The 15,793-nt window shown below is 53.1% G+C and overlaps 1 protein-coding gene across 4 annotated transcripts in view; it reads right to left on the bottom strand.

Annotated features, from left to right (window-relative positions):
• The window catches only part of GJC2 (gap junction protein gamma 2), a 40,314-nt gene extending 24,860 nt beyond the window's left edge, over positions 1-15,454 (bottom strand). Inside the window, exons 1-2 of one of the 4 annotated variants that reach the window (XM_077302648.1) lie at positions 15,269-15,454; positions 5,619-5,708 (exon numbers count right to left, since the gene is read on the bottom strand). The gene's annotated coding sequence lies outside the window, so the exon portion shown is untranslated. Of the gene's footprint in view, positions 1-796; positions 1,155-5,618; positions 5,709-11,293; positions 11,346-11,911; positions 12,044-15,268 lie in introns of those variants that run through there. The other 3 variants (XM_077302649.1, XM_077302650.1, XM_077302655.1) reach the window with 3 other exon arrangements.
• Between the last annotated feature and the right edge of the window lie 339 nt (positions 15,455-15,793).

Below are 15,793 nucleotides of genomic sequence, written 5' to 3'. Positions count from 1 at the left end.
ATTTGGCACCTGGAGGGGTCTCCGGACATCACCTGGTCGTTGGCATGGAGCCTTGATTTAGGTCGAGGTGAGGAGAAGTTCAAGGAAGCCGTGGCCTCCGTTTGCAAGCCCCCAGGGAGGCTGTCACCGACAGGACCTTTGGTTGCCCAACGTCGGAAGCATCTTGAGGGCACTTCCCACACGGAGATCAAATCAAGCCTGAACTGTCTCCGAGGGGCCAAAATGAGCAAACGGAGACTACGGGACTTGGGCCACAGGACGAGACGGCGAGAGAGACCGGAAGAGGCAAGAATGTCAGGCAAAGCTGAGGGTGGCAGGAATCCTGCAAGGACCAAGCTTGAGGCCCAAGGCCACCCAGCCACCTGCGTGTGGAGGAGGAGGAGGAGGAGGAGGAGGAGGAGGAGTGGGCACCAAACCCGGTTCTCCAGATTAGAGTCTGCTGCTATTTAGCCACCATGCGATGTCAGCTCTCAAGAAGATGTTTTGGAGGCTGTTCATTCCTGGGGTCATCATAAATTGGAAGCAAATTGATGGCATTTAGCAGACACAGGGGGGGGGGCTTAACCCTTGCACCCCAGTGTGGCTTTGCTACCTAAAATGCCCTCCCTGTTCTTTGATTCTCCATTTCCCCTCCTTTCAAGGGCTAACAACACTGTTGTAGTCATGGACATCTGGAGAGTCACAGCCTCCCAATCTAGGCTGTTCTCAGAGCACCCGATGACGAAGCATATCAAAAGCCCTCAAAGCAAGAACACCCCCCCCCATTTTTAACAGACCGTGCACTCCCCTGAATTACCAGCATGCTTTCCCCGCCCAGGACATCTGGAACAAAGCCGTCCTTCTGCTCAACTCGGCCTCCCCATCCGGGATGCTTGAACTCCAAGCTGGACCCTTCGATCCAGGGTGCGAATTTCCACAACGCGCAGCTTTCTCGATGTCGCATTCAGACAGGCGGGGTCTGGAGACACAGGCGAGCAACACTGTCTTCCTGCAAATCTGCTTTTCCGGCAGCCTCCGCAGCCACTCTCCGATGAGAACTGCAAAAATCCATCTGCGGATCCACAAAGTCTCAACCAGCAGCTGAGCCGGTGGCTGCTGGAGAATTCTCCTCTTTGGGAGAGCGGAAAACCGCTTTGAGTCTTCTCATGCGCCTCGCCTCCTTCGGCCTGGCGTCTCCGTTTGAGGTCCAGATTACCCAGCACGGCCACAGCCAGCCAGGGCAAGGAGAGTCTTTATCTCAAGGCCACAATCAAGCCATTGAAAGGGTAATCTTTGCCGGCTGGGCGCGCTGCGGCCACATCAGGGGGAGAGCAGGTTCTCCCGCTCTGCCCGCTTGTATGCAGCCGTGTGCCAGCCCTCGCAGAAGAATGAGCGGCCATCCCATAATGTGCCCATTGTCTTCCCGACTGCAGGCCCTTAACCCCTGAAGCTGATCTTTGCTGTCTACCCATGGGTCAGTTAAGCGTGTGCATCAGGGAGCGCATGGGTTGTGTGCAAAGGTGCCAGGAATCTGCGACGCTGTGGTTGCGCCCCCGAGCAGCCACAGAATATGTTGTTAAAGAAGAAGAGTTGGGTTTTTTGTATCCACTTTTGTCTACCCAAAGGCATCTCCAAGCGGCTGACCATTGCCTTCTCTTCCTCTCCCCACAACAGACACCCTGGGAGGGAGGGGGCAGGGACTCATTCACCCCAGGCAAAATGGTGCACAATCCAGCCCGGCGGGACACTCCCCGATAATAAAGTGCCACTCTACTTCAATGGATCCTCCCTGTTCAGAAGCAGTGTACCTCTGAATCCCAGGTGCTGGGGTGCAAGCAACAGGGGGAATGCCAGCTTCTTGATGCCCACCAGGAATGCTCCCAGTGGTGGCCAGCTGGTGGAGCTGATGAACCGCAGTCTCAGTTGGCAAAACTGTCCTTACAGGACAGACTAAAAGGGGAAGTAACAGCACATTTCCCACCTGCTTGGACACATCAAGCTCATCCAAGAAATAAAAATAAAATAAAAAAAAGGCATGGGGGATCCAGAGAACTGCCTCTTCCCTGGCAGGCCTTTGCAACCGGTGTGGTGATGCGACAAAAGGAAATGGGGATTTGTATCCTTTGCAAGAGACACGGGGGTCAGGATGCCTTCCTGCAGAGCAGAACGGAAGTCGCTGGACAGAAGAACAGGCCGCTCCATTGTCCAGCGGTGGGAAGGAGACGGCCAGCAAAGCTCCCCAGAAAGGACAAGGATTCATTCAGCCACAGGAGCGCGTGAAGCAGCCGTTGTCTGAAGCCAGACCGCTGGTCTATCGAGGTTGGCGTTCTCTGCCCCGGGGGTCCCCAACGTGGTGCCCGTGAGAGCCAAGGAGCACCAGGGGGCATGAGGCAGAGGCAGCCTATGGGAGAGCATGCCACAGCTCTCGTGCTTTGGCTACGGGTTTGCCGGCGATGAACAGCAGGTGAGAGAAAAGTGTGCACATGATTCTTGTGGGCGAGAAAAGCGTGAACATGGGAGGGCATTAGAGACCACACCGTGGGCATCATCAGAGAGGGAAACTTTTTCAAAGTTTCAAAGCAGCGAGGGGCAAGGGAGGCTGACGGAGCTGGCCCCGAGACACTGGCAGAGGAGATTTAGGGGGCGATCCGAAATAGGTCCTGCTCAGAAAAAAGGTCCCATCTCATTCAACGGGGCTTACTCCCAGGAAAGTGTTCCACATCACTCCCTGAATTCAATACACACAAAGATGCCTTCTACGGAATCAAACCGGGAGCCCCTCAGGTCAGCATTGTCCACTCAGACTGGGAGCAGCCCTGCGGGGTCTCAGGTGGAAGTCTTTCTCACTACCTATTAGGAATGCCAACCTCCAGGTGAGGGCTGGAGAGTGCCCAGAATTAGAACTGATCTCCAGGTGGCAGAGATCCTTTCCCTTGGGGGGGGGGATACTCCATGGTGTTGTACCCCGGCCCCCTCCCTCCTCAGGCTCCACCCCCACAATGTCCAGGTATTTCCCAACCCAGAGTTGGCAACTGAACCTACTAAGTAGTCCTTTTAACTGGAGGCGCCGGGGATTGAACCTGGGACGTTCTGCATGCAAAGCAGAGGCTCGGCCACTGAGCCAGGATCTCAGGCCAAGGTCTTTCCCATCCCCTCCTGCCTGGTCCTTTTCACTGGAGATGCTGGGGATTGAACCTGGGACCTTCTGCCTTCCAAGCAGAGGCTCTGCCACTGAGCCAGGGTCTCAGGCCAAGGTCTTTCCCATCCCCTCCTGCCTGGTCCTTTTAACTGGAGGCGCCGGGGATTGAACCTGGGACCTTCTGCATGCCAAGCAGAGGCTCTGCCACTGAGATGCAGCAGAACAGAGAAGGGCTCGAAATTCCTTTTCTGTAACCTCCAAAGCTGCTGTTTGCTCCAGCACTGGTTTCTTCTCAAAAGGTGGCCGGGCTGACGGTTAGTCTGCCATGCATCAATGCACTACTGCGGATCTTTTCTCTGGGGTCTCCCCGATGCTCATGAGACACTTCGGGTTCAATTTGATCTGCTTCCAAAGTTTTCCTCTGTGTCGATTTTAAGCAAGGATGGGGGGCTCAGCAAAGCAGGAGGCTCCACCTAGTGGCTCTAGAATTTTTTTTTTGGGGGGGGGAGGGAGGTGACTACAGCAGCTAAACAAGGCTCAAGTCCAGGGGCACCTTGAGGTCAACAAAGTTTTATCCTGGGGATGAGTTTTCGTGTGCACACACACTGCTTGGCGTCATGGTTAAGAGCGGCGGCTTCTAATCTACAGAGCCAAGTTTGATTCCCTGCTCCTCCTCCACGTGCAGCTAGCTAGGTGACCTTGGACCAGTTACAGTTCTCTCAGAGCTCTCAGCCTCACTGACCTCACAGGGGTTCTGTGGTGGGGAGAGGAAGGGAAAGGTGCTTTGAGTCTCCTCCAGGTAGTAAGAAGCAGGTACAAAACAGGAGCTCTTCTTCTTGGTGCTTGGGGAGCAACAGTGGGGATGCAGCTGAAGTCCTGGCCCTGCTGGTGGACCTCTGGAGGGCCCCTGGGCTTTGGCCATGGACTGGAGGGGCCAAGATCCAACATGGCTTCTCTGATGTTCTGATGTCTGGCAGTGATGCTCTCTCTGTTTGGTGCTTTAAAGGGTGACCCTGCTGATTGCTTCCTAAACCCCAAAAGTGTTCCGGGGGGGGGCACGAGCCAGAGAGCTCTGATCCAGGCCATGAGTCTACCCCGTTGCCAAGGCAGCAAAACATGCATCTGTCATACAACATGGAAGACCAGTAAGATATTTGGGGCATGAACTTTCGAGAGTCAAACTCCCTTCGTCCGGTCTGACTCTTGAAGGATCATACTCTGGCCTGTAGTTCCTTGGAGATCAATCCAGATGGGCAGCCATGTTTAGTTAGCTGATGAAGATACTGAAAACGGACTAGACCTCGGGATCTGTTTGGAAATTGTTTTGAACCTTGTGATATTGTCTTGAACATTAAATCCCTTCACCATCGCCAGCTGGAGACTTTTTTCTTCCCCCCTACCCCTCCCGGGGAGGTGCCCAAATAAAGGAGCCGTGCAGTCGAAAGCCTTCCTGGAAGGATCCTCCACAACCCTAACCGTCTTCCCAGCTCACATGAAGAGCTTTTCTCCCGTCAATTCAGGAATGAACCGGGATGAGACTCGTGAGAATTTCAGGTGTCACAACAGCGTGACATCAGAAACAAGAAATTAAGAGCCATAAAAGTTACATGCATTTCTTCTAAGCGCTGGAATATGATACCTTTGTAAAACACCTTTTTGATTCTGAGTTTATCACACAGGGCTTTTTTTTGCACCGGGATTTCTGGTCTGTGGGGTCAATCTCGCAGCCTTCTACCTGGTTCCTTGCTCCCTGCCCCCCACCCCGCAGATAGGCAATTCAAGGGCAGGGATCTCCCTACCCGGCTTGGTAGCCTAAATGGGGAATCAGCTTGTCCAAAGCATGTTGTGGATTTCACCCCAGGATTGCGGGCAGATCCTTCCTGCGAGGGGCACTCCCCCTCCCCCTCTCCCTCCTGCCATCTCCAAATTTGGCCTGGGAGTCGATTTAAAGGGGGTCGGGTGTTACTGCTTCACGATAAGGATGCAGGGGCTGCAAGAAGACAGCGCGGGACAAAGGCCAGGCCCCCTTGACAGCCCATCCAAACAACTGCAAGGGAGGCATCACAGTTTGGAGCAAACGTCCACCCTGAATAAGCAAGGCTGCTGCATTGACAGACTTGTGCTTTTGTAAGCGGGTCGGTGGGAGCCGTGACAGCACACCAAGGGGGGGGGGGGGAACATGCGGAGGGGAGTCCCAAAATAGCCCCAAATAAACATTGCTCGGATGTGTTAACAAGGCGATAGGCGAGCTACCCAAATTCAAGTGGCTTGCTCAACAGCTGAGGACACCCGGCCACGCTGAAGGTCCCAGAATTGACCCCTCCCCAGTTCTCTTTTTATCTCAGACGTTTCCCCTGGTGTGATGCAGTTAACTAGCAAGCAGGATGAAGCAGAACAGGGAAAACACGTTTGACAAATCACACCCGAAAGGCAAAAGCCCCCCTTCTGGAATCGGGGACATACGCAGGACTTTCTGCGGTTAGCGCAAAGCTTCCCCTACCTTTCACAGACAGGAAAAAATGGGTGGGTCTTCTCTGCAGACCTTCCCTCCGGACAGAGGATCCTCACAGTGTGGCTGGCGGCTTCACCTCTGACCCAAGCAGAAAGAAAAGAAAACAATTCATCATTCTCCGGGAACTGGACCAGCGGGCTCCCACCCCCAAGCACCACCAGGCACCCTTTCAACAACCTTCTTCAAAAAGGCCCCATTGTTGTGGCGGGGAAGGGCTCACGCCCCAGGGATTGCACCCGCATTTGGGGATCAAAAGGTTTCGCTCTGCCCAGCCCCTGGATCTCACCCACCCCCTTTGGGAACAGTCACCTCCTCAGAGCCTCAGAGGAGCCCTGCGGGATCAGACCAGGGAGGGTCCATCTAGTCCAGAACTGAGGTTGAGCTGCCAGCGCCTGTTTAGGAAATACCTGGAGATTTGGGGGCTGCAGCCTGAAGGGGGTGGCGTTTGGGGAAGGGAGGCCCTTTAATGGGGTATAATGCCAGGGAGACCCCCTTACAAATAGGCCCTTTTCTCCAGGGGGAACTGATCTCTGTTGCCCGGAAATGATCATGGGGGCTACCCAGCTACCACCTGCAGGTTGGCAGCACCATGGAAAAGGTTCGCTGTCTTCACTGGCCCCCGCCCAGATGGGGGCATTTATTTCAGTGGAAGGAGACCCCCAAGGATTGCAAGCAACACAGAGGGGCAGGGAACGGATCAATACGGCATTAGCAAATCTCTCGTTGTGTAAAGTTGTAGACAACGCATCAGATAAAAACAGCAGTGCGCTTCTTAAGCCGTCGTATTCAAAAGCACCGACGGCCAAAGTTCAGGGACAAAATGCACACACACAAACACCTTCATTTATTTATTTAATTGTCAAGCCGCAGCTGACTTATGGGGCAAGCCCTGCAAGGTTTTCCAGGCAAGAGACTTCAGGCAGGGTCTGCCCTTGCTTGCTTGGACATCTCGACCCGGGTGTTCCTTGGAGGTCTCCCATCCAAGACTAGGCAGGGCCAGCCCTGCTTAGCTTCCGAGAGAGGATAAAATCATATCATAGTAGTGATAATATCACTTTATGTCTTTGGGGATCAGCGATAAACATCCGGCAGGAAAAATAACTTGCTCGTCTGAACCTAGAGCCGAAATCAGATCTCAGTGAAAAACACGGCGTATGCAGAAAATGAGCACACCGGGCAGGAAGGCTGCAGCCCATGCTTTCTATGAGCAAGGAAATTTTTTAAAATAAAGGCCAGTTCCAGAGACTCAATCCCATTCTACTCACACCGTGTGTGATCTACAATGGTGCAATCCAGGTGAGACCAGGGCAGCAATTGGGATCCCCCTGACTCCTCAGAGATCTTTCTTTTCATGCAGATTAGCAGCAGAGCTGTGGGATCCAAGGGACTTTCCTTGGGGTTGCTGGACCTCCAGGCAAACTGTGCATCTCTGAGGCCAGAGGGGAGGGGAGGCCTGCGATAACTCAAAACAAAGACCGGCAGATCTGACAGTTTAAGAGATGTGAGGCTTTAAGAACACAGTGGCTGCCCTCCAATATTTTTCTGTCCTGGAACAAGCTCTGGAAAACAAACAGAGTGAGCCTATGCAGAGTTACCCCAGCCCTGGGGTCCCTATAGGGTTGCCACCCTATGGGGGGGCACAAACCGAGACAAGATTTGCCAATTACAGTCCAATATATATTTTATTCTGAAAATATTCGAATGATTCTTGTATATAGTTCAAAACAAACGTATAATGTGCAATACAGCCAGAACGTGGTCCTAGGTTTCTACCCGTTTTTGAAGACACCTTCCTCAGTGGCTGAACTCTATCAAAACAAAATCAGAGTCCAGGGGCACCTTTAAGACCAACAAAGATTTACTCAAGGTGTGAGCTTTTGAGTGTATGAACTCTTTCTTGCACTTGAAAGCTCACGCCTTGAATCAATCTTGGTTGGGCTTAAAGGTGCCCCTGGACTCTGATTTTGTTGTGCTGCTTCAGACCAACACGGCGACCCCCTTGAACTCTATCAAAAGACAGAAAAATTACACATTCGCATGGACCATCTTTGGAAAAGCTGAAAAACTTGTGATTTTTTTATAAGGTAGGAATGGATTCCTGATGTTTCTGCATCATTTGTATTTCTATATTGGACCTTTATTCATGTCCAACTGCACATAAGCCATGTATGTGCAGGTGTGTGAAGGCCCAACATGCCCACCAGAACATGGGAGACAACCAAACCATATCAGACAAGCAAGAGCTGCTGGCTGGCCACCTTTGGACCATATGTCCTTCGCTGATGCACAACTGAATGGGGTGTGGTGAGAAATCAAGAGCCCACGAAACAGCCTGTTCTTTACACTCTTTCGTCTCCTTGGGGAGGACTAAAAAGAGAACAGGACAGGGAGAAGATGTTCCGCACAGCGTTCGGTTCTGCCAGTTACGACGAAGCGTTAAGATCTGGATCCACGAAGGCCTTGTTCTGACACAATATGTATGGAGATGCAGACACGTACCAGACAAACAAACTCAGCGGAACTGCCGGCTCCATGCTCTGAATCCTTTTTTTGTTTCCATTCCTGGATTCCAAGTGTTTGTACGCTGTTAAAACAATGGTCCAGTTGTCAGGACGCACACAGACCTCAGCTGACGTCCTTCCTTTCCACTCTCCCTTTTGGAAACGAACTATAAATCCAAAGAGGAGTTGTGAAATTTGTCCTGCAACCACCGAAAGCCCTCGTCTTGAGCAATTTCAGGAAACCTATTAGTTTTATCTGTTTACTCGTGTTATATCCTGTCCTTCTGCCTGATGGGGCTGACCAAGTTGTTTCGGTGAGAGGCTGTGGCTCAATGCTGGAACCCACCCGGTCCGACACTCTGTGCCCCACAGAGGCCAGAACCTGGGGGCCATCCAGAGGTCCACCAGCAGGGCCAGAACTCCAGAGCCCTCCCACTGTGGCTCCCCAAGCACCAAGAAGATGGAGTATCCCTGCCCCAGGCAGAGTGTTGCATCTACCCCTTGGGGCTAAGAGAACATCAGAACATCAGAGAAGCCGTGTTGGATCATTTTGAGACCGGCTGGTTGGTTTTTAGTCCCCTTCCTAAGACTCCCCGGCACCCCATTTGCCTTTTTGATGCCAGCCACAGACTGAGTCAACATCTTCAGTCAGTTCTCCACCACGAATCCAAGATCTCTCTTCTGGTCAGCTACTGCCAGCTGGGAGCTCATCGACGTGCATTTATAGCTGCGATTTTAGGAGAAGGAGAAGGAGAAGAAGAGTTGGTTTACCGTGTGCTGATTCGTTGTAACTCAGTCCCAGGGGCAGAACTATCTGGCTGCTTGTTGGTGTGACGCAGGGAGCCTTGATACCTTGTTCTGCAGCTTATCAGACTGTCCAAAATGTCCTGGTTACAGAACCATGTTTGTTTCTCCTCTTTTCATGGATCTGGTTTGTCTTTCCCATCCGTTGTGAACAACCAATTATTTGGGCTGGAAGTAATCATAATATTCCCCTGGGAAGGAAGCAAGGAAGCAAGGGAGGAAGTGAAAGGAAGGGAGGGAGGGAGGGAGGAGGCACATCCCTCAACTGTGTGGATTCCAGGGTCCATCCCTGTAGCTGCTCCCCCCCCCTCCATGTCCCTCCAGCCACCCGTCTGCCGTTGACTGGCGCAGTCATGAACCGTTGCAATGCTCCAAGCAAGGAGGATGCAGGATGGTGCAGAGCTGGAGAAAGGGCAGAAGAGGTCAACCAAGATGATTTGAGGGCCGGGGCACCTTCCCGCTGAGGAAAGGCTGAAGAATCGGGGATTTTTCCATTCGCAGGAGACACGGTTGGGGAGGGGGACGTGATAAGGACAGGGAAGGGCAGCCATGAATTCATGCCATGGTGTGAAATAATGAAAGCTGAAGGGAAGGAAGTTGATTCATTTGGAACATGCAGTGGGAGGAGAGTTTGGCGGGTGCCGCAGACCACCCAAAAGACAAATCAGTGGGTTCCAAGTCAAATCAGGCCCAAACTCCTCCTAGAAGCCAAAAGGAACAAGGTGAAGCTATCAGACTTGGGCCACATTATGAGAAGACAAGAGTCATTAGAAATGACAATAATGCTAGGAAAATGACAAAGGCGTGTGTTGGTCTCAAGCGACAGAAACAAAGTCTTTAAGGCCAACAAAGTTTCACTCTGGGTCTAAACTTCCATGTGCATGAGCACTTCTCGATATACTTGTGTGCGCATGCACGCTTCTTCTGGAAGCTGGAGAAATGTGAATGCACACAAAAGCTTATACCCAGAATGAAACATGAGCTGGATCGACTCGGTCAAGGAAGCTGCGGCCCTCGGTCTACAAGGCCCGAGCAAGCCTGTCAACCCCAGGAGATTGTGGAGGGCGTGCATTCAGACGGTCACCATAAATCCAACATAGCGTCTATGGCATTTTAACCACACAGTGATACCAGCACCGATCCCGAGAAATTGCACTTGGTGGCTCTCTGTCACCCCCTTTTGGTTTCTTCTGGAAACCGCAACCATTTCTCAGCAACCATCGGGAGGGAAGAAAAAAAACATTTATCACAAGTGGGTGATGCTCCGCTCACAACACAAAATCCCCCAGTTCTTTATAACCCCCCTCTCTGCAGCCCCACCAGGGAAAAGACCTCCGGAATTGCACCTGCCAAGCAATGCTCTTTTCGTGGTACTGCTGGAGGTGGTGTTACCTGGAGGTGGGGGTGCAATCTTCTCCCCCCCCCCATATTATTCACCCCACCATGGCAAGAGCACCAGAAAAGACACCTGGTTCCTTTATTATGATGTTTCAGGGCACAAACATACCCCTTGTGCACAAAGCACCCCTTTGTTTACCACAAGTTCAGGATGTTCAGCCATGCGCCATGCCCTCGGAGGGCGCCTTGCCTGCAGGAGCGGGGGGGGCTACGACCCAACAGCTGAGCCGAGCACTTGGCAAAACCTGACAACTTTCCAGCCAGCCTCTGCAGCTCAACAGCTACCTAAGGCGGCACAGGATCAGGCTTCTGCGGAAAGTTTTACAGGCTGCAATCCTAAACACAGTTGTACCCATTCAACACAAGGCAATCCTAAAGCCTCCCATACAGGCTCAGGGTGGGATAGCACAGTTGAGCATCGCTGATAGATTCCTCCCCCCCCCCCCCGCGACTGGTCAGCACCCACTTCACTTTTTAATTCCCACCCACGGGGATTGAAAAGGCTTTGCTTCTCCTAGGGTTGCCAACCTCCAGGTGGTGGCTGGAGTCCTCCCGGGATTACACCTGCTCGCCAGGCAGCCGAGAGCAGTTCCCCTGGAGAAAACGGTGGCCGCTTCGGCAGGTGGCCTCTCTGGCGTCACGCCCCACCGAAGCCTCCCCCCTCCCCACAACCCCCCCCCCCCAACCTCCCGCGATTTCCAAAGCCGGAGCTGGCAACCTTCCTTCTCCCGGATCGTGGCCAAAGATCAGAAGGAGACGCCTTCCGAGTCACACACCGCGCACCCTTCACCTGCCGCCACTGTACACGCGTCCCTTCCATCCCGACCTGCGCGCACACACGCGTCAACAGTGGGGGGGCCTGAAATGAGGGGGGGTCCTTCCCGTACTAACTGCCCGCCCTCCCGGCGACCTCCTTCCTCCTCCAGCCTCCCGGGAAACGCAACAGCCGGAGAGGCTCACCTGGCCCGTTCCGACGACCCCGTTTCCTCGCCTGCTGCACGCGTCTGAACCCGGGGCGCCTCCCGGGCGGGGCGGGCTGCGAACGAGCGCTCCCTGCGACGGCGGCCAGCGGGCGGGCTGGGTCTCCAAGGGGCGGCCCCGCAAGTCCGAGGAGGGAGGGGGGGGCTGAGGTCTCCTGGGCGGCTCCCGTGGCTAGAGTGGACCGGTGAGGGCCCGATTTGGGAGCCCCGCCTTCCCCCCTCGTCCCCACACCTTGCCGCCCACCCCGAAAGACGCGTGTCCGCCGGGGGAGGCGTGGTTGCCGACCTCCCGGTGGCTCCGGGAGATTTCCCGGAGAGACGAGAGTAACCCAAAAAGCAGAGATTACTTCCTCCGGAGGAAACAGCTCGTTTTGGAGGGCGGGTCCTGTGCCATTGGGATCCTTCACAAACTCCATCTTGCCCAGCCCCAGATCTCCAGGAATTTCCCAACCTGGAGCTGGCAACCCAGACCACAACCAGTTTCCCACCTCTTTCCGGACCATCAATTCCACCTCCCCCCCCCCCATCTCCCTCCGGTATTAAAAGTTTCCCAAGTTTTGCCCTTATAAAGCGCTCTCTGCCGGGAACAGCCGCCTACATTTCTGTCTCTCCTTCTTCTTTTCTTCCTACAGCTTTGGCTGAGCTTCCTTTGCGCCAGAAGGAGTCCTCGAGGCAGAGTCCTGGGATGTCGGCGGTGTGCAACCAGCAGAACTTTGCGCCACCTTCCAGATGCGCGGCTTTTCCGTTCCAGCCGCCGCTGCTTTCACGGAGGGTGCCCAGCCGAGGTGCATGCTCAAGTGCCAGGGGACTTCTGCTTAATTTTGCACTTGAGTCTCTCTCCTCCCCCCACCCCAGTTATGCATCCTGGGAGAAAAAGCCACGACACGGGATTGGCTATTTTATTTAAACATTAAAGGTGACCTCAAACTGGTTCAGCACCAAGACAGTGAAACTGAACAAAGAGGCAGGCGGGGGGAATAAAGAAGAAATTAGTATTTCTCGATGGGGGAGAAATGGCTAGGCAGAGAAAAATGAGCATAATCGCGCATAATGCGGCACATGAGTCATGAGCATGACACACATGTAACTGGAGGTTGTCGGAACACAGGCATCCGTCTCCAGGGGGCTTTTCTGCTTTCAGGCTCCAGGATGTGATCCAGCAGAGGATAAGCATTTAAAACCAAATCCTGGGATTTAAGAATTCCAGGGGAGTAGCTGTTTTTGTCTACATCAGCAAAAAGAAACAGGGCTTTTTCCACACCCTAACCCTACCTCTCAGGGTTGTTGTTAGGATAAAAGGGAGGAGAAGAGAAAGGAGCTGCTTTGTATCCCCACTGAGGAGGAAGGCGGGGTGCAAATGAAGACACTAGAAGATCAATATTTAACCAGAGGCTCATGGGAATTGTAGTGCATGGACACCTGGAGAGCCACAGACTGGCCCCCCCTGTGAGAGTGCACACAAACATGTCCTGCAGAACAAAGCTTGAGTCCAGTGGCACCTTTAAGGCCAGCAAAGTTTTACTCAAGGTAGGAGCTTTCTTGTCCATGTGCAAGTTCGGAACAAAACTTTGTTCTACTATTTCGGTCTAACACAGCTACCCACCTGAACGCTGGCAGGGCTTAAATACATAAAGGAGCGCAGCATGTACCTCTGAAAACCCAGGAGGGGGGCATGGCCTGGAGTGACCACCCTCCTCTAGCCCTCCTTCCTAGACTTCCGCATTTTCTGAGGTAGACTGCCCCTGAACATGGAGATTCCATTCAGCTAACACGAGTAACAGCTGTGAGAAACACGACAGAACTAACAGCCTCGTCAAGCCTGCATTATCAGTTTCATGTGAGAGGTAACTCTCCTGCACACTCCCTCTGTCCATTTTACTCATTTCTTAAACAACCATACCCCTTTCCAGGCATACACAGTGTGACTTCCAGCAAATATTCTCATACCTGCCCCCATTTATTCCAGGGCTCCTTCCCCTTTTTGAGCCTGCAGCCTCCTTTGCAGTGATGGGCACAACCACAATGGCTGCTGCAGGAGGCGGAGCCAGGTGGAACGGGTTGACTCCATTTGCCCTTCAGGCCCAGGGGTGGTGATTAAGAGCGGCAGATCCTAATCTGGAGACCCCTCCTCCTCCACCTGCAGCCAGCCGGGTGACCTTGGCCAGTCCTAGAACAAATTGAGAGTCCAGGGGCACCTTCAAGGCTCCAAACGTGTCCTGCTGCTTCAGACCAACATGGTTACCCACTTGAATCTTGGCTGGTCCTAGTCCTCTCAGAGCTGTCCTCGCACAGCAGTTCTTTGAGTGCTCTCTCAGCCCCAACTGTGTGTTGTGGGGCCGGGGAAGAAGGGGAAGGTGTTTGCAAGCTGCTTTGAGACTCCTCTGGGTAGGGCAAAGCAGAGAGTTAAAAAAACAGCTCCTCTCTTTTTCTTCTCTTCTCCTCTAACCCCACCCACTTTCTGAAATAATTGAGGGGCACCATGGGGACCCCTGCTCCATTCAATGAGGGCATCAGCAGATTAATTTCCAAAATGACACTTCCGTTGTCTCCCTTTCTTTAGACCATGGGTAGTCATATGTTCAGTCCTCCATATGTTCATGGACTACAATTCCCATGGGCCCCTGCCAGCAGGGGCCCATGGGAATTGTAGTCCATGAACATATGGAGGACCACAGGTTGATTACCCCCGCTTTAGACCTCCCATTGCAAAAGAGAGGAGATGCTTGTCAGACAAACCTTAGTACCGGCAGAACCCCTTTTCACCTCCCCCGGCATAGGGGCTGTCATCCTGACCCTGACCCTGACCCTCCCCTTCTTGTATCCATGGCCTGCCTTTTGACAGGCTCTGGCATTCGGATTACTGCATTAAAAACTTGACACCTGTTGTGGTGGTTGTTCTCCAGGCGTCCAGCCCTCTTTAAACAGAAGGCACCATTCCTGTGATTTCCTTGAAACCTCTTAGGCTGTAGTTCTATTTAGGAGCGTCAAAGCTGGTTTCTGGGCCCCGGGTTGTTTGCCTGCCTGCCTGCCTGCAGTCCTTCACGAGGGGCAGCGATAGGAGATCATTTCGAGGAGCCAGCTGTGCGCAAGATTGTTCCTCCGCGGTGGCATCAGGGCCCAAGATGACCCAGCGCTTCCCCTCCGGGCTTCGATGTCCGCCAAGGCTGCAGTGTTCACTTCTGGTGTTGTTTTTTGAAAAAGCGCCATTCTATCTGAAGAATTTTGCACGCAAAAGCAGATAACTATTGTCATCCCAGAGGGCAGCCCTGTTTGTCTGCCATAGAAAGGCAGGATTAGAGTCCAGCGATATCTTAGAGATGGACACCTTTGGGGGGGGTCTGTAACTCGGACCCCGTCAATCCAATCGTCTCCAAACTTGGCAGGCACATGGACAAGAGCCGGCCAGAGATCTCCTGTGAGGTTGGTGTTAATAGCACATTCTACCAGGCCACGAGCCTCATGGACTGAACTGGGTCATATGGCTAAAAATTTGTGACGATCCGTGGTTCAAAAACAAGGCATGTTACAATCCACAAACTCAACCACATTGTTTCCGGATCATGTCCATCCCTAGATATTATCTCTGAGAATCCTAGAGTTGGAAGGATCCTCCAGGGTCATCTAGTCCAACCCCCTGGACAATGCAGGAACTCACAACTACCTGCCCACCCACAGCGAGCCCAGTGACTCTTGTCATCTACATCAGGGGTAGTCAACCTGTGGTCCTCCAGATGTCCATGGACTACAATTCCCATGAGCCCCTGCCAGCATTTGCTGGCAGGGGCTCCTGGGAATTGTAGTCCATGGACATCTGGAGGACCACAGGTTGACTACCCCTGATCTACATCATCCTGCCCTAACAGTGCCCCCAAACTGCTCACATGTTCTAAAAGAGACAACCCCGGGGAGACAAAACCATCCTCGCTAGAACATGGGCTTGGCCAACCCGTCTTACCTTGGTCGTGTTTGGCTGCAGGAGTCTCTGTGGGGCGACTCTCCGGGTATTCGCTGGGAGTGGATCATAGCAAGAAGGAGGAATGCCGAAAAGGAAGAGAGATCTTGCTCAGCTGCTCGACTCTCTTATTTCCGCTGGGTGTTCCAGGGGCTAAACACCTGGGCTCTTCTGCATTCCACATGTGCCCTCTTCTCCCACCAAGCTCCGGCCTCTTCACTCTCGCCATCCCGTACAATCCGGATTTGTGTGTGGAGCACAGAAGAGGATTCTCTTTCTGGAGAGTCACTCAGGACGGACAGAAGTCTATTCTTCTTCGTGCCCAAGTGAATGGCTGATGGAACGCACTGAGAGGGGGCCATGCGCAGGATTTCTCTCATAGTTTTTCATCGTCCTGCTTTTCTCTCAGCGAATAACCGGTCGTAAGCTGTAAACCAGGGGCAGTCAAACTGCGGCCCTCCAGATGTCCATGGACTACAATTCCCATGAGCCCCTGCCAGCATTCGCTGGCAGGGGCTCATGGGAATT

The sequence above is a fragment of the Paroedura picta genome, chromosome 11 (genome assembly GCF_049243985.1).
Source record: "Paroedura picta isolate Pp20150507F chromosome 11, Ppicta_v3.0, whole genome shotgun sequence".
Classification (NCBI taxonomy): Eukaryota; Metazoa; Chordata; class Lepidosauria; order Squamata; family Gekkonidae; genus Paroedura; species Paroedura picta.
Note: the sequence above shows the minus strand (reverse complement) of the source record. Positions and strands in the feature narration are given on the sequence as shown.